The sequence below is a fragment of the Thermobia domestica genome, chromosome 12 (genome assembly GCF_964235325.1).
Source record: "Thermobia domestica chromosome 12, izTheDome1.hap1.1, whole genome shotgun sequence".
NCBI lineage: Eukaryota > Metazoa > Arthropoda > Insecta > Zygentoma > Lepismatidae > Thermobia > Thermobia domestica.
Window position 1 is genome coordinate 4,377,288 of NC_137465.1, and position 19,675 is coordinate 4,396,962.

The 19,675-nt window shown below is 35.7% G+C and overlaps 1 protein-coding gene across 1 annotated transcript in view; it reads right to left on the reverse strand.

Annotated features, from left to right (window-relative positions):
- LOC145666310 (uncharacterized) overlaps positions 1-19,370 on the reverse strand; it is a 741,735-nt gene extending 722,365 nt beyond the window's left edge. Inside the window, exon 1 of the mRNA XM_081733400.1 lies at positions 19,279-19,370. The gene's annotated coding sequence lies outside the window, so the exon portion shown is untranslated. The remainder of the gene's footprint in view (positions 1-19,278) is intronic.
- Positions 19,371-19,675: the final 305 nt, after the last annotated feature.

Here is a 19,675-nt window from a genome sequence, read left to right on the forward strand (position 1 = left end):
AGACGAAGCGTTTTTTTTTAATTTCGAACCAGGGGGGTCTCGGGGGGGACGTTTACTGGGACCGACCTGGGGACCAGACAAGTTGACCGAGAGTTACCAAATTTTGGTCACGGATACCTTGGTCCAGGTCCCAGTCTAAGGCGAAGCGTTTTTGTCAAAATTGGAACCAGGGGGTCTCAGGGGGGCCTTTAGCGAGACATGTAGTAAAAGTAATCCAAATTGATCGACATTAGTGTCAAATCCATAGTTTTCACGGTCGCTGAGATCAATGGTGACACTTCCATCAGCGATGACTTGCAAATTCAGCTACTACTGTATGCGGGCCGGGTGTCAGCGGGTGAGGAATACCGAGACATGTATAAATAGCCCATATTGATTGATACTAGTGTCAAATCCTTAGTTTTCGCGGTCACTGAAATGAATGGTGATACTTCCACAGGTGTTGACTTCCAAATACAGCCCCCATGCGAAGAATGGGTATATTAAGCTAGTATTACAATAAATGGACTGCTTGGATGCCAAGAACTAGTACAGATAAGTACCATCCACTTCTATGAATAGGTATTTTTTGAAAAGGATTTTTGTAAACACTAAGTTATAAAACAATGAACTACATACAGTAGTTATGGTTTTGGTTCCCAACATAAAAGAAATATGGATTGTTCATGAGATATTGAACTTCAACTTTCACTCCTGGAAAATTTCAATTTTGGAGTTAGGCCACTTGGCATCAAAGCAGTTCACTGTAAGATAAATACATTCCGCACATTAGTAACATAGTTGTTCAGGGGCCTTCGATTTCCATCCTCTCAAATGAAAGCTGAATGATTGCTTGATACATGCTGACTATATAGGAGAAATAGTGTATTAAGTTTTCGAGCTTTGGTGCGTATCCGTATTTACACTCTGATATAACTTTAAGTTCACACTCAAATCGAGCTAATTGTTTAATGCATTTCGAAAGCTTTTGTTTTTATGCAGCTCATTAAGGAAAATCTATTTCATAATCGTAACATTTATGTACTAAGAAACTATGAACGTAAAGTGGACTCGACCTAGCCCCGTGGCCGCTGTGACTCAGTGGCACAGCTCTCACCCTTGGTGTGTGGGACTCTGATTCTGTGTGTGTGTGTGAACTCCGCGGCTAGTGTATGCGTACAGAGTCGGAAGCGGTATGTATTGTTTATACTACTTACAACGTTACCCCCCACATAAAATATAAATTCACCCTTTCTCCCTTTTCCTTTTCGAATACAATGAACCGACTCTTTTACTGAAGAACGATGCTAAAAGAAAATTGAAACATCTGTGTCTAAACTTTCTTTGAAGCGCAGTCTTTTGTATTTGTAAGGTTTTGCGAGTGTTTTCGAGATAGCCAAATTTTTACCATGGACTCCTGCTGCGAACTGACCGTGAGTAAACACCCGATCTCGCTGTGCTCAATTTCTCTCGCACACGTGAAATGGGTTTGTTGTTTCCAAAACAAATAGGAAGTTACCTTGTGCTTTTGCATTTCTGCACGCACACAGGTACCATTGTTGCTTTAATGATCAGAAGAAATATCAAAACCATCCGATATATATGATACAAAACAGCTAACAGAGGGAGGCAAAGATAAAAGTAGGCTTATACCAAGTTTTCCGCGTGTTACCATTATGGAGAATAAATATTTGATAAAGTCACGTAGATGCGCTTAAACCTATTCCATCTGTCCTTATAATTTTCTGGTCTCATCAATTTCTCAGGAGAATACGTACAACATATGTCCAAATTCCATATATACTCTTTCTAAACTAATGAGTAAACTCATTAAGAACACCAAGTGATATCAATAAACAGGAAAGAAAACAATACTTTATACTTCTATCATTTGGTACACATCTCTATGAAGCATAGCTTGTTTCTTTTCGAAATAGCTCCCTCGTGTCACAGCTGTGGTTAGTTTTGTTTTGTGTTAGGATGAAAGAGAGAAATGCAACATTTGCTTCGAGGTGAAGTTATATATATTATTAAGATGAGCGGTGATAAGCGAGATTTAACAAAGAGTGCCTTTCGGATGCACAATTTAACGGGTAGATGCAGTCCGTGTTGAGAATCGAACCAAAGCTATGTAAGACATGTTAATATTGAGCTCTTTTGTGGTAAAAGTGAACTTCAGAAACACACAAAAGACTTGAAACATCAAGCTAATGTAAAGCAATTGAAAAATAGCCTACCTATCGCTGCATCTTTTCTGTGGCTAGAAACATGCAGTGTGTAGCAACAAGAATCGTGTTAAGGACTTTTTTTTCGAACATAACATTCCCTTCCACACCATAAAAGACAATATAATGTTTGTTAAAAGAAAATGCACATAATATTTTTAAATTTTGTTTGTGATCCTATCATGCATAATTATAAATAATGCCTTTCATACTACGAGAATGAGTTCAACTATACGTCATGGCCCCTCTAAAGCGGGGCCGCGGTGGCTCAGTGGTAGATCGTTCACCTCTGGTGCTTGGGGACCCTGGTTCGATCCCAGCTCGTACCAAGTGAACTTTGTGGTGGACAAACACCGTGTGCGTGGGTTTCCTCGGGGTTCTTCCGTTCCTCCCACTTTCTTCATTCCACGATTTCACTAATTTCTCATCATCACCCCTCTCCTTTAGCCTAACCGGCATAACCGTGGGACGTAAAACTCAAAGATTTCACTTCATTTTTTCCCTCGAAAGCGATATTTTTCAAAATTATTTATTGTTAGATATTGTAAATTTACGGTATCTATTTTAGTGGACGGGAAATTTTGCATCTAATCGGGTAATTTCATGGCTTCTAACAGGAATTCGCAGTTACGAAATTTGCATCACTGTCTTTTGAAAGGATGCCTAGAAAAAATACTACTAGAAAATAACTTAAAACACAAAATGGATTTGATAGCCAAATTCACGTCATCTTGGTGCGTCATCATTTTTCTTTAAATATTTGTATTTAGTATTAGATTAGAGTTTAGTGTCCCTTTCAGCATCAAGGCTATATGAGACGTGAACTTACAAATTAACGTGGGTTCAGAACCACAGGAGTTCCCATCGGAAATCGAACCTTGGTCTCCCGCACCAAAGACGCGTACGCTAATCATATGGACAAGGGTGTTCGATATTTAGTAATGTGTACATAAAGTTGTGAAATTGCGCTTGTATAATGGAATGCAATTCCTTCTACTGACATAAACCTTCACAATACTTAGCTGGACAAAGTATCTTTAAAAAGAAAATGTCACTCTTTATGTTTCAGTTCCTGGTTCGACTGAAGGATGGAACAAATTGCAATGAGCGTTTTTGGATCCTACTTTGTGTAGTTGATTCATCATAAACTTGGTATTTGATACGGATATGAACTATTACACTTATTTGGTGTTTATTTCTAAATAATAAGTCCTAATACAATTTCATAAAGTTGTAATTCTTCTTTAGTTTGTATCACTTTACACAATGACAAATCCAAAAGGTGTGTTGTATCGGTGCAGTACCAGTTTTTCACGTTTTTCAAAATGTTCCAAAACCCAAAGAATAATCTTTAATTTCTGATACTTTAGTCGTCACAAATTACAATTTTATAATGTAGTCAATGTTTATAATTACTGGGCAGTTGGGCGTTTAAACTAATGACATCATAATAAAGTCAAAACCATAATTTTGAGTTGAATTGATTTTGATTTTAACGTCCCGTTCAGCAGCGAGGCTATGTGAGACGTGGACCTACTGATTAACATGGAATCCGAACCTCATGAACTCCCACCGGGAATCAAGCCCAGGTTTCCCACGCCAAAGGCAAGTATGCTAACCGTTAGCTACGAAGGAGCTCCACCATAATTTTAGTGGGCGATAAGAAATATCTCGCCAGTGCTTTTACAATAAATAAAATTTTATAAGTATTAAAGAATAGTGGTAAGAGATTTTATAATAGCTCTTTTATTTATGAGATATGGGTATTTTGAAAAAAAAAAAAACAACTAAAGTATAGGTTGGCGGAACCACAAAAGACTCGTAAAATAAACTTTCTTATAAATACATACGCACCTTACTCACCTTTTATAATTGCTATGCTTACGTTCTCCATAAAAACAGAAATTCTCTTTTAGTGATACTTTACACAAGATCATGAAGTGGGTTCAAATTTAATTAAAGGCAAAATACAATACAATAATCCACAAATATTGCCTCAAGTGAGTTTAAAGATTTCTAAACACTAGTGCGAAACCGGGCTCTGCCGTTGCGATCGATTTACAGGTCTTGAGACGAAAGTAAGAAGGGTCTTACGCACACAGTAAGTAAAAACAATTAATATGCCGGTAACTTTCCCCCAAATGGGTGTATCTTAAAACTAATCTCACCATTATTTTTCTAATTAAATTCTAGCCCGAAATTATGTATCATATTACCCTATTCCCATTTTGAAAACTTGACCTTAATTCAAAATGGCGGATTTCAAGATGGCTGCCATCAAGGTCATATCTACCATACGACTTCCCCCCAGGACTTATATGTATCCACATGGTTTTTCTTCACTTTTCTTCATTAACGCTCCGTTTACAAAGGGTAGTAAGGGACTTCTGTGGTAATCTCTAATAACCACATCACAACTCTTAAAAGTTATTTAAAAAAATAGAAAACATGCACCATGGCAAAAATTTGTCATCACAAGTAATGATGCATACATGCCTTCTATCAGCAAAAAAAAAAGTTTCATTGAAATTGTAGCCGGACATTTGAGTGATGTCCCTTGTGGGATGTGATTGAACGTGACGTCAGAACACATCGCCCCCCTTCCCGGAATTTACGGGAATTAGGTGACTGAGTGAGCACATGTGGTGCCAGCTCTCTCCAGCGACCTATCAAGGATCATTGCGTGTATGCCAAGACGTGTCGCCGTTTTTATCCATGCCAAAAGTCGACATACTGACAATTAGGTAGGTAGTCATGATGGTCTGGCTGATGTGTGCGTATATTTTAACTCGTACATTTTGTCTCGACTCGAATTTCGAGACGTCTCGACTCGAATTCGAGTCGAGTCGAGACAGAGACTGTCGAGTCGAGACACGAGTCGAGACAGAAACATATTTTCGAGTCGAGACACGAGTCGAGACAACATTTTCTCGAGACGAGTCGAGACAGGCTTAAATCTCGACTCGACTCGACTCGAATGCATCCCTAACTGTATATAGGCGGTCAGAATCTCACATACATCTAGCTGACGTATGTAATATAAGGAAGACTGTTAGATGTCATACGTCGTGCAAAGGCATGATGTAACATCTAACTGGCAAAAGTACGTATCATATGGATAACGTATGCTCCGTACTGATTTCCGTAGTAAACATAAGGGTTCCGTATATTTGTACATCGCTGTCCAGATAACGGATTTTTCTTAGTGTAGCCTTAAAACTGTAGGTTCACATCTCATATAGCCTCAGTGCTGAAAAACGCTAGATTTCAACAAAGAAAGAAACAAAGAACACAAATGCAACAGGTTAAGATCGAACTTGCAACCCTTTATATTTGAAATGAGGAATTATAGTTGGAATGAGGAATCTGTCACTGCGTTGTCGTTGCAGCTGTTTAGATTCTTGTGCTTATTATTAGCAACAAATGTAATTTAAATTGAAAACTCTGTCAGAGCACTTAATGGAAGAAATATTAATAAGGTAAACAGCAATTCATTTCTCTATTTAAAAAAATACATCCAGTATCATTCATCATGTGGTAGAAAACATGAACGTAATGGATTGACTATTCGTTTTTGTAACCAAGAGCTTTACGTCCAATCTAGGTTTCATCCATAGATCTTCGATATATCGTGATCCACGTGACAGGTAGAAGTCTTGTACAAGTAAAATTACACGTTTAGATTGACAAACAATTACGAATCCTCTCCAATCATTGTATTAAAAAAAAATAAAGAAAGAAAGAAAACAAGTACTAAATTGAAGAAGCATAGTTGTCCAGCCTTGTATTACATGAGTAACTCAATATTTCAATATATACGGTATATCCAATCATAATTACTCAATATCTCCTTCTAACATAATTACATAATTATTTATAATGCCTTTCTTTTTATCATGATTATGATCGTTGAACGTAGGCGAGCTGCCTGTCTGACGAGGTTGATCTTCTCTCGTAACATATGCAACCAAGTTCAACATGTTCCTTCCTTTTGATGTATGGGCCTACAGCTCACTTGAACAATACAAGCCACGTCTCACAAAAGATCGTAGCAACACGACCAGCGAGTTTGTTTACTTGAACACTGAATATGGCTATTATGCACTTCTACCGTATAATAACTGTCAGTCACTGGAGGAAGGCTCACACATATTAAGCAGGCTTACGATCTGATACATGGAAATTATCCATCTACCATACTATAATGGCTTCGCTAACTACATAAGCACTTAAGCTTTGTAAAAAGAACTATAAACGGATGTGCACACAGTATTACGGAATTCCTGTCATCTCAAAAACAAATATAAAGTACTTGAAACATTAAAAATTCCGTTTTAAATAAATATCAGTTATCTTTTTCACTTTACGTAGTAAGAGTGGGGTAAAAGCAATGTTTGCTTTATTTTTCAATCTAATGGGTTTAAAATAACAACAAGCATTAAAGAAGAGCTAATTATAATTAATAACAGAAGTTCCTAACCAGTGACTCTTCTTGTGTTGCCAGACGCCAGATCTATAATTTCAGATCTACAAATAGAAATATTAATTTGTATTGATGATTGTCTTCTAATATATTATTGCTATGGTTAAATTCAGTGATGCAGGCTCTTTCTAGGATATTTCATTAAAGTAAATCAGTTAACATTTTCACGAGTACGGGGTGAGGTGAGTCAGTGATAGAGCCTTCACATCTGGTGCATGAGGTCCTTGTTTCGATCCCAGGTCGCCCCAAGCGAGCTTTGTGGTGGACAAACACCATGCACGTGGCGTGGGCTTTCTAGTGATTCTCCCGTTTCCGCGCATTTTATTCATTCCATCATTTCATTCATTTCTCATCATCACCGTCTCCGTTGGGCCTAGCCGGCATAATCGTGGGACGTAAAACTTTATTTCATCTTTTCTTCACGAGTAATGGTGGCTAAAACAGTAGGTATCCATATTTCATTTTGAACTCATTCGTGGCTAAGCGGTTAGGGGTATGGGTCCTTTGACATGGGAGACCGGGGTTTGATTCCCGGTGGGAGCTTATGTGGTTCGGATTCCACATTAGTCAGTGGGTCCACGTCTCATATAGTCTCTTTGCTGAAAGGGGCGTTAAACTCAAAATCAACTCAACTCATATTTCATTTTCTACTATTCCGTCGTTAGATGGTAGCACACATCCTCCACAACGTGACGTCTACCGAACGAAATTGAAACTTCTAGTGTGTGATTACTTTTACTGCCTAGCAGGGTGTATTTTTATTTCAGCTTTACCTATGGATGAGTGTAATATTCCGTTAGGATTTGATCATATTCAATGAAGGAAATCAAGTTAGAAAACGAATAGATACAAAAATACTATGTAAGTCTACTAGCGCAGGGCTTCTCAACCTGAGAGTCGAAAAGATAAGCGGAAGAGATAAATATAATTAGAATCTAATACCGGAAAATATTTTTAAATATTATTTTGAATTTTGTTCTGATAGGCATATTTTTATTTGTATACACACTGTTAAGAACAACAAAAAATAGCTCTACTAAACATTTTCAACAGGTGCAGAGTTGTTTAAAAATCAATTTAAATGAAAGAGGTACGATATGAAACTAATGAGAACTGCATATTGAAATACCAGAAAAATGCAATAAAACCTGCATATTGAGATATAATTAAAATTGAAAACAGTAATCCACAATAGCTATAACTCAAAGTGGTGGCCTCCCGAAAATTAAAACACTCAATACCTCTTTTAACAACTGTCCAAGTTTTTTAAAAACAAGAATTAGAAATCACTTTATTTTTTATCATATGGATCAAATTTAAGGGAATTATGAAGTTTAAGAAATGGATTATATTATTATAGAACCTCCATTATTATAGATGGATATCGTGAGATCTTTGCAATAGGTATATTAAAAATCTCACACAAGCTTATTACAAATCAGAAATTACAAGGGGGTCGCTAGCAAGAGGATGTGATAAAATGGGGGTCGTGATAGGAATTAGGTTGAGAACCACTGTACTAGCTTTAAAATAAATATCAATAAAATAAATAAACAAATATCAATAAATAACGTGCACTATTTTCATGTTAAATTTATAGATTGGGACGATCGATTTGATTGTTTCTGCTTAAGGGTTCAACATTTATTTATTGATTATTCTCTCTAATCCATTTAATGCATAATTAAAATACATATTTTCTTTCTTCTTTTTTTTTTTTTTTTTTTTTTTGTTTTATAAATGACATATGCAATTTCATATATGAATTGACCCATGTAAATGTATACTTATTGAATGTTTATGAAATTCCGTCTTAATTTATTAGTAAATGTAATTTGTTATTGATAAAATATAGAATATCAAAACAGTGATTATTTATATTATTATTAGAGTCTAGAATGATAATTTCCCTCTTTTAATTATAGGATCTTCATCAACAATTATTGAAATGAAATTGTTATATATTCACTGTCGTAGCAATATTAAAATAAAATTACTTGAAAACCAACTGCATGTTGAGTATGGTGCCGAGTAATTTATAACTGTTTCAGGGATTCAACTGTTTCGTTTTGTGCCTGAAGTACTGTGAAATGAATGTGTTCCAAATTAAGAAAAATAAGGCAAAATTAAAAACAAAAGAGGAAAACTGAACTAGAATGTGTTACTTAATTACGAAAACACCAGGTGTGTCGTTTCTCAAAGGTACTTGCAACCGTATAATGAAGTTGTCGTGATAGCAATTACCAATATTAACATGCCTGCACCTGAGCAGATAAAGTAAATGTTATATATGTTGTTTTTCCCTTTCTGTATATTATATCAAAATTGACCCTTTCAATCACATGTCACGAACACATTGTCCTGTCTCTGTTCATCGAGTACAGGGCGTCTCTTTTAATAATCTCTGTCTAATCCATGGTTTCTCATTAAGTGTGTTCATGATTTGGTCGAACGTTGTTCTAGCTGTCACTCTGAACAGCGGAGATAACGTTGGATAATCTTTCGGTAGAACAGCTGCATCAATGTCTGTGACAACAACTTTCGACTCCACACACATACGTCATTGGTATTCCCGAAGTGATCGAGAGCTGTCCAGAGATTACGCGCCAAATCTCTTCTGAAACATTGCGAAGAATCGGATATCCATTTCGTTCCATCGTTTGGCGCTTGAGAATTGCGCGGAAAATTGGAAAAGGAATCACTTGGTTATTGCTGATATCATTCCCTCCCTCATTTTTTCCTCTTCCTTTCAGGAAGAACACTGATGGGGAAAAAAAGTATTTCCAACACGTCGCCTGGTTATGCCTGAAAACTAAACTACGAATTTAAACTTGTAGATGGAAATAAACCCTTCAGTTTAAAGTCGCACAATTATGCCAGTTAGGCTAAGGGTCACACATGATTAAGACCCTAACTTACTAAAAAGAATACAAAATTTACCATTTTTCTTTTGCTTGTTTTTCATAAGTGAAAGAAGATAATGAAATATAATTTACCACAATCATATATATTGTTATTCTACAACAGAAAATATGAACCTGAAGAATTTTCAGTATTGCCGTCCATAGAAATTACAGTGTTGCCAGAATAACATTTCCCCCAAAATCTAAATTAAGGTAGCGACAAGAGAAACGAACTCAACTGCGTTTGGTTACGTATCTTGTTGTCTTGGAATCCTGTGAACTACTTTTTAAATAGCATTAATAACTGTAAATATTTCTAATAACTGTATGTTAAAACTGTTTTGTTTATTAGAAACTAAATACAACTATTACTTAAAAAGTAGTTCACAGAACTCTAAGACAACATGATATGTAATCAAATGCAGTTGAGTTCGTTCCTCTAGTCGCTGCCGTAACTTAGATTTTGGGGAAGTTGTTATTCTGGCAACACTGCAACACTGTAATTTCTATGGATGGCAACACTGAAAATTCTTGAGGTCCATATTTTCTGTTGTAGAATAACATTATCTATGATTGTGGTAAGTTGCATTTCATTATCTCCTTTTACTTATGAAAAACAAGTAAAAGAAAAATCGTAAATTTTGTATTATTTTTAGTAAGTCAGGTTCTTAAGGCAAGTGAATGATGATAGATGAATTGGTAGCATTAAAATGCGGGGAGGAAACGGGAGTATCCTCAGAAAACTACAGAAAACTAGTAAATGGAAGTCGTGAAAGTTAGTTTTGACAGAAATAAATATTACGTATTCAATTAAACCAACTGTTTTGGGGAAATAACATCCTACTTATTTTAAGTTATACAGTGATCTCTTGGAATATGAACTTAATACATTCCAGAACCATGTTCGAGTTCCAAGAGCAGTTTACTTTTAAAATAATAGAAACTTGATTAAGGCGTTCCTGGGTCAGCGACGCAGTTAGGCTAGAACTTGCCTTAGTACCCCCCCCCCCCCGACCAACCAAACCAAAACGGTTCCCGACTACACCTGATATTAGCATCACATAGTAATTCTCCTATTCCATTTTTTTAAAGGTTGATTTCAAAATTGTAGTACATAATTTAATTTATAATACAAGATAAAACACCAAACTAGTTAGTATTTCATTGCCAAATCTAATAATAACATGCTTAATATATTTTTATAGTCTTTTCATAACTGCAAATCGCAATGTTTTTGGAATTGTATCGGGATCTGCATATACGTAGAATAAATCAACAGTCTGTTGCTTTGTAATAGAATATTTAATTATGACAAACAGTCAAGCTGTTGTCTCGAGCATTATATGTGAGTTAAATGGAAACACAAAAAACTGGAACTCCGTCTCCTTTAGCCTAACCGGCATAATCGTGGGACGTAAAACTCAAAGATTTAATTTCATTGCAAAAAGCTGGAACTAAAATTTAACTTTGCTGGCTCTTTTGATTACAAAGGTTTATACAATGTCCTCAAAAGATAGCTTTGAAGCTAACTTATGCTCTATGGGTATGATCCTAATGTTGGTGAGTCGTTGTTCTCTTAAGGAGCTGCGGTGGATCAGTGGTAGAGAGTGGTACATGGGGTCCTTGGTTCGATCCCAGCTCGCGCCAAGTGAACTTTGTGGTGGATAAACACCGTGTAGGTGAGTTTCCTCGGGGTTCTCCCGTTTCATCCCACTTTTTTCATTCCACCATTTCATTCATTTCTCATTATTACCGTCTCCTTTAGACCTAGCCTAGCCGGCATAACAGTTGGACGTAAAACTCAGAGATTTCATTTTATTTCAATTTTTTCATTGTCCTTTTAAGTTTCTGAGGAATTTTTTTAATGATCTTTATTAAAACTCCTTTCCTTGCCTTACACTGAAAATAAATATTTGCCTAGTTGTGTGCCTCCCCCTCAATCCGGCGCCCTCCTTAGTTACATCACTGCCGTGGGTTCTACGAACTCGAATGATTTTAACAGTACATACTCATTTTAAAGTAAGATATTAACAAATAATAATAACTAAATAAAAATGAACTTTTAGGACCCAAAGCGAATACACTAAATTATTATGTTTTAAAAATAACATAAGACGGGTACAAATGCCATGATATGCTTTCAATCCAGCTTCTGACAACGAACTAAGCGATAAAGTGCATAGATGACTCAAGAGCAGGGGAAATGTATGTAAAGTACACACGAAACACTTGCTGGATATTCTGAGGCGCTCGGATTATGGGAACAATACTGTAATTGATTTTACTTATTGCACTATATTCCTCAGGGATGCACAATAAATTCTCAATGTAAAGGAGATGTTTCTATAGCAGTTATGTTCGTGGTATTCTAACTGAACTGTTTGATCACTCAGAAAGCAACGAACACAGACTCGCTGTATGATTTATCTAGAAATATTAGACATTCATAACTGTGCAATACTTGTATCCTTAACAAATCAGTAGATATGGCGTGAAGCGTTCCGAATACTGTAATCAAAACATTTATACGTCATCACATCGAATCAACAAACCATTGGATGTGCTTCTAAAAAAAAAAAAAAAAAAAATCGCCAGCGATGCTGGTTATATGTGAAAGCACAAGACGCCGTCACTGTCTACTAGAGAATTGTAATGATCAAGAATTGACAAACAAAAGTTCAAAGAGGAGCTACAGGCTACGAAATAGAATCCGTCATTCGTGTATGAAGGCTTGCACATTTCAGGGTACATGTGACCAGACGTTATCCTGCTGTAGTATGGTGTCCGGAATTGTCTCATACAGGGAGCAAAACTTCTCTCAAACCGTCAACACAGATAAGCTCACATTCCTTGAAATGCGATTTCCAGAAACCCGTAAATTTACATCGAACGTGTTTTCCATGTTCGGTAGTATGTATCAGCGTGAACAACTTTTCTCATTTATGAAAAGGAGCAAATCCTTAGCGATTTTCAGATTAACAGACATGCATGTGATCTTCGTTTTCAAGATCGCTGGTGTGAGCAACATGTCACCAAACACTCGAAAGGTGTTGCAGGATAAAGGTGCTAGGTATCGGGGGAAAAAATAATAGTTCTGTATCCATCCACTAACCAGATTTCTTTTTGTTCCCTACAATTTCTATTAATTATACTATTACAACACAAAGTAAAAGTTAACTCGCATAGATGTTACACTACAGTATTATCTATATATTAAAATGCTAGAAAAGTTTATATGTTTGTGGCCAATCCTATCGACAGTGAGTTCTCGAGAACCATGGGCTCTAGAAAGATGCTGTTTTCACTGATCGATTGCAAATTTTGTGTAGATTGTTTAGTTCTAATTAAATATATTTTTTTAAAAAATGGCCGTTATTTCTTTATTACATTTTTTTAAAGGAGTACACTGGAAGTATTGAAATTTTTAAAAAGTAAAGCATTATATCCTACCAGTTTTACATTCCAACATCACACAATTATATACGGGGGTAGTATATCCCACAGACGTTTTTTGCATCACCAAATGAAAATGAAACACGAAAGAAAACCGTTTCTCCAGTTTAAAATGAATCTTCATTGTTTGGATTGCTTTGCCTAATGAACACCTTATATCACTAACATAATGAATTGTATGTATAATGTATTTGCTTATTACATACTGCATGCAAGAAGAAAGAAAACACTGATCATATATGAATTAGAAAATTCAACCGGACGTAGGCTCAAATCTTGCAAACGGTGCGAGGTATTGAAAAAATAATCCAAAAAATCTCCCTTTTATGATACCCCTTGCCGATTTTTATCAAGGCGTCCTTCACTTGTGTCTGTAAAGGGACATATACAGATGTTGTGAGGAATGACAAGGAGATTCATGCTCATATGTGAATGATGCGCTGGTAGAGAGCGCATGTTCAGCTAGTTACAGTATTACAATGTTACACTAATTACGTTTTAAATACATTAAATATGAGAATGACTTTTTTCTTGTTAAACAGCATTATTGTACACTGATGAATGTTCGGCCCACTTGAGGTACCTAGTTTGACATGCTCACACTACTATATAATAATTCGTTTTATTGATTACCAGCTGAAATACTCATTCTCCACATAGGTCATATAAAATATGTATGTAAACAAAGTGAACACGAAAAGTAAAAAATATCGGTCATTTGCTACTGCTTTTACATATCCCGCTAAATGTCCCCCTGAGACCACCTGATTCGATTTAAAAAAAAAAAAAAAAGAACGCCTCTGGCCCTCAGCGTATGAGGGCTCTATTTGGAAGTCAACGCCTGTAGGAGTGTCACCATTCAAATCAGCGACCGCGAAAACTATGGATTTGACACTAAAATCGGTGATTTCGGATAACTTGTACATGTCTCAGTAACCTTTCCCCCAGTAGATGACCCCCCAGCCTGCATACAATGGTAGCTGATTTTGAAAGTCATCGCTAATTGAAGTGTCACAATATTGATCTCACCGACCGCGAAAACTATGGATTGTACACGGTTGTACACTAAAATATCGGTCATTTAGGATGTCTCGGTATCCTCCCCAGTGACCCCGGTCCGCAGCCGAATGGGGTGAGTTTGAAAGTAAATACAATCGGAGTTTCACCATTGATCTCGGCGACCGCGAAAACTATGAATTTGACACTAATATCGGTCATTTTCTACTACTTTTACATGTTCAGGAACCCCCCCCCCCATCCCAAAACCCCTTAGTTCGATTTTTTTAAAAAAAAAAAGCTTTGTGTTGGTCTGGGGCCTGAACCAAGGTACCCGTGACCAAAATTTGGTAACTCTCGGTCCACTCATCTGATCCCCAGGCCTCACATAGCACATACACACAAACTCTTTATTTTATTTATATTAGAAAGTGGTTTCTTTTCACGAAAATCAAATGAAGAGGGAAATAATTTTTATTCAATTCTTTGAATGCATATGGATAACTATACACAATCTTTGAAATAAAGCAGTGTTTCTGTAAACAAAACTGCACAAAATTCTTCGTCTGTTTTTGTTATTCTTTTTTCTTTCAGCAACAATGTAAGGAAAGCGATATAAACTTATCAAGCAATGTTTTGCCACAATGTCTTGCTTATTTCCTTTTACTCTTATTATTTCAAAGCGAAAACGTCTTCAGTTCAATATTCCAGAATTATACGGTTGCCAGAGTTTAATTTCTTGTTTGAGGCTTCTTTGTGTACCTTCATTCACTCTAACCATAGTCCACGGGCGATGGACACAGCATTTAACACTCTAAAGCTGTCGGGTAATCACAACGTTTCGTCCGAAACGGACACATAATAAAGCCTGCCTTGGCCGGGAGGCTGTATTAGCATTCCAGAAGAGGTCAGAGCTGTAGCTGAACATAATGTCAGGTTCCCACGTTGCAAAGACTTGCCATTATCTCTACAAATCATTGTCTCCTGAGACAAGTTTCGGGGGGTGGGGGGAGAGGAATCATTGATGCTCAAATCTTATGATTCAGAATTTATGCCAAGATACGAAATATTAATGTTCGCCTCGTTGTTGCAAGTAACTTATTCAAACAAAGAATGCAATCCAAATATACTCATTAAAGAAAGAATTATAGTTTTGAATAATGCTGTTAGCTGAAAGATAGTGAATGATACATATCCATATGTTTACAAGAGCCTTAACCGAGCTTTTCTTTTCAGATATTGAGTGATAAACATTTGTAAACCTCCTCATTGTCAAGTTTAATTTTGAAAGATATATATAGGATAAGTCCTTCCTATATCTATCTATCTATCTATCTATCTATCTATCTATCTATCTATCTATCTACAGATATAGATAGATAGATATAGATACAGGGTGTATCAAAAAGAACTTTACAACTTTGAAAACTCATAATGATTTATTCATGTATCTTACAGACATGGTTTTGGTGTCATTTTGTAGTAAAATACATCAAGTTTTGACTCACTTAATACACTAGTTCAGAAACATGCCACTGCATGCACTAGGGGCAGTTAGAGCAAAGATTACTGCCTTTACTGTTCCAAGTAAATGAATTGGCCGAAATGTAAACAGTTACCTCTTTATTGATATCAGTTCTCTGTTTCCATGTCAGAATTCCGATTCTTAATTCTGATTAAAATAACAGCTTTCTATTTTGCATTCGGTTATTCAATCCTAGAAATGCCCAATTAGGATTTTTTATCCTCAATAATAATAATAATAATAATAATAATAATAATAATAATAATAATAATAATAATAATAATAATAATAATAATAATAATAATAATAATAATAATAACTGTTCACGGAACATTTCAAGGGGATCATTCTACTCTCCGGTGAAAAAAATGGACACTACACCTAGGTAATGAAATCCCATTTCAGGTATTTGAAATGTGGATGTGGAGAAGAAAGAGAAATTTTAGCTGGGTCAAACACAAGGCTTATGACAAAGTACTATGAATAGTAAGAAAAGAAAAGAAGCGATATTGAATACAATTATTAAACTAAAACTAAAGTCCTAGTGCGACAACCCTAAAGGGACCAAGGGCACAATGTGGTACCAATGTCCTTGGAATTATATGTGAACAGTACATTGATTCCCTTAGCAGTTAATGCTACATTTTAAACTGGAGTCCACTATTTACTTTTTTTTCTTCTAAATAGCTCCCTAATTGTCCTCAAGCTGGGTGGACGTCTTAATGCCAACACCATCTGCGGGTTACTCATCTTTAATCTCACCAAATCTGCACACTGCTTCATCTCATTGATTTCAGAAAAGAGGTATGTTAGTACGATTAGGGCTTTGGCAAATAAAATTAAGAAGAGAAGAAAAATCTTGTAGGAACGGCATTAAGATAGAGCTGTTGAATCATAGAGATATGATAGAAGGAACGAACAGAGAATGAAAATTATGGACAGAATTTATTTAGTTGGTTTAGGATTTAACATTCCTTTTTATCACAGGGAATATATGAGATACAGATGTACAGCTTATAAAATCCAAACAGCATGAACAACCACAGGAAATTCAACCTGGGTCTCCCGCGCCAAAGACCCATACGCTAACCATATAGCCAGAAGAGAGCTCTAGAATTTTCTTGGCGTTTTGCATTGCATGTCACTATTGTTATTACACGAAGGCCATCATTTGTTATTTCGTTGCATTTACATGACTCCTTTACTAAAACAGGCAACCACGAAATCTTAACCAAAACATTTTACTTAATTTCTCGCTTCATTCGCCATAAAAAGTGAAATTCTACGACATTAAGATGTCTCTCAGAAACCACGTATTTTACGAGATCAAATAAAAGAAGAATTTTAGGAATGATACAAAAAAAATGGATCAAAAATTGCGATCTTGGGCAAAAATTTTAGGAATGATAAAAAATGCATAAAAAAGTTCCGATCTTGGCCAAAAATTAGTTTTTCATTCAGAGCCCGTAGAGTCAATCAAATGCTTTTACATATAAGTATGAATGGTAATGCACTTAGGTAATGTACGGCGCAAGTGGACCAACCGCTAATTTTCTTCAGTAAATTTTACAAATCTGTGGTTTTGTAAACTAGAATGGCACAAATATAGGTTAGTTCCATACATATACAGGTTGTTTCAAAACAAGACCGACGACGTTTGGGAGGTGATTTCCTACACCAAGATATGAAAAGTAAAATTTTCATTTCATTTCATTTAACCATTTTTCAATCTGGGTGCACAAATGCTTCCTTTCGGACTTATAGGCTGCTGAAAATATGAAAAAATGAACTTCAAAGGTCCATAGCTCCGAAATTATGGGATCTGCCATAGTCGTGTCAATACTTTACTTAGGAACTAGTATGTTTCCTATCCAAATATCCAAGTTTCAGAATCCTGCAGTACTTCCGCAGCAATTTTTATAGATGTAGTTGGTGAGTACTTCAAGTTATTTGTCCATAGCCAAAGTCCCTCTATAAAAATTGTTGTGTGAGTACCTCAGGATTCTGAAACATGTATTTTTGGATAGTTCCTAAGTGAAGTCTTGACCCAACTACGGTAGGTCGCATACTATTGGAGCTATGGACCTTTATGTTCATTTTTTCACGTTTTCCGCCTATAACTCAGAAAGAAAGCATTTATGCACCTAGTTTGGTCCATACTTTTCATCTTATCATGGTGTCACGAATCACCTCCCAAACGTTGTCGGTGTTGATTTGAAACACCCTGTATATATCTTTCTGGCTCTACTCTCCGACAATTTAAACATAAAAAACGGGCAAAAGTTACAATGTCCACTTTAGCTGGTATCCTTACGCGGACACAAGAAACTACACTCGATTGATTTTGGCAATACGCGTTCAAATTTTTCTAACTCTAAGATAACCCAACCGTACTCTACTCCTATTGTATTATACCCTGGGACTACGGTGGCTCAGTGGTAAAGCGTTCACCTCTGGTGCATGGGATCCTTGTTTTGTCCCATCTCACGCCAAGTGAGCTTTGCGGTGGACAAACACCGTGTACGAGGTTTTGTCGGGGTTTTACGTTTCCTCCCACTTTCTTCATTCCACCATTTTCATTCATTTCTCATCATCACCGTCTCCTTTAGCCTAGCCAGTATAACTGTGGGACGTGAAATTTAAAAATTTTGTACTACATCCTTTTAAAGTAACCTTAATTATAGATGCGCAGCTGCAGCGTGGATTGGGAAGTTTTCCCAAATAAATACTTTCTTTAACATGAAGTAAAAATCTAATTTTACTCATCTATCTTGTCAGTAAAATGAAATCTGATCTAAAAGAATTTATAGAGCGTAATTCGTAATTGAAGTAAATATATGGTAATGTAATAAGTATGAGGCAATATTAATTCTCTCATTAATTATACACACCATATTAATTAAGTTTCAACAACAAAATGACGTTGGAGCAGTGGCGATTCAATTGTAGAGCGCCCACCAGGTAATGTTCCGAAGTTGATCGTTCGTTTCCAGAAAAATTTTGAAAATTTACAGGGAAGAAATGGATAATTTCCTCGTTTGTGTGCTTGACAATACGTAAGGAGAGCGAAACTTGTGTTTATTTTTTCTATAAGTGGATATAATCATGGAATTATTAGGCAAGCGGAGAGAAGTGTTTCGTGACTACAGGTGTACAGACACACTTCAGTTCGTATCCTTACGCAGAGACTTGAATTAACAGTCTATTAATTTTAACAAAATGGATCCCAGCTTCACGAACCCCAAGCTAACACCACCCTAATCTACCCTACTTATCCCTACCTTACTCTACTTTACCCTACCCTTTTAAAGCGGACCTAAAAACTGATGCTTTTTAAAATTTTCCTAGCTTTTATTACGCTTTTTATCGAAAACTAAGGGAACGACCAACTTCGGAATAAATGCCCTTACATCTTTTAAAATATCTTTTGTACTTAAAATTCAAATGAAGAAATTTTAAACTTATATAAATTATTCTTTTCAATTATCTATGATTGACAGTTTCAATTCTCGAATGAAAACCTGAAATATCCATTAAAAGTAAATATTCTAAGAGCTAATCGATGTGTGCGTGTATTTTAAGGTAAAAATGATATCATTATCAACGCTGTATAAATAAAGGATTGATATACTATTAAAAATAACACATATTAATTTGGAGCATGTCAAAAATAATATATATTTTTAAAAAGAATGTTGAATGTACAGTACTTACATTGAAATTAATTGATTAACATCTTTTCACTGACGATTCAGAAAAGTCCTAGATAACCACTTATAAAAATATCCACTTAATTTATGTTTGAGTGATCACAGCATGATTGCAAATGACATTGTTTTCTATCAAAGGAGGTTGGTATTTTCTTTAAAGATAATGCAGTATTATCCATCTATTTTTCTCAACGAAATTTCATTAATTGGAAAACAAATTGCCTCATAGGGTTCAAGTTTAGGCACAACACATTTTACAAAATTTACAGATATTTTTCAATACTCTCTATAAAAAGACATGTTTATAAGGAATAAATTTCTGCAGGTGGAAGAATTAAACAGTAAGTAAATAAGCTGTCTTTCGTGTTTACAAGTGTAGAATTACTAGTGTAAAATTATTA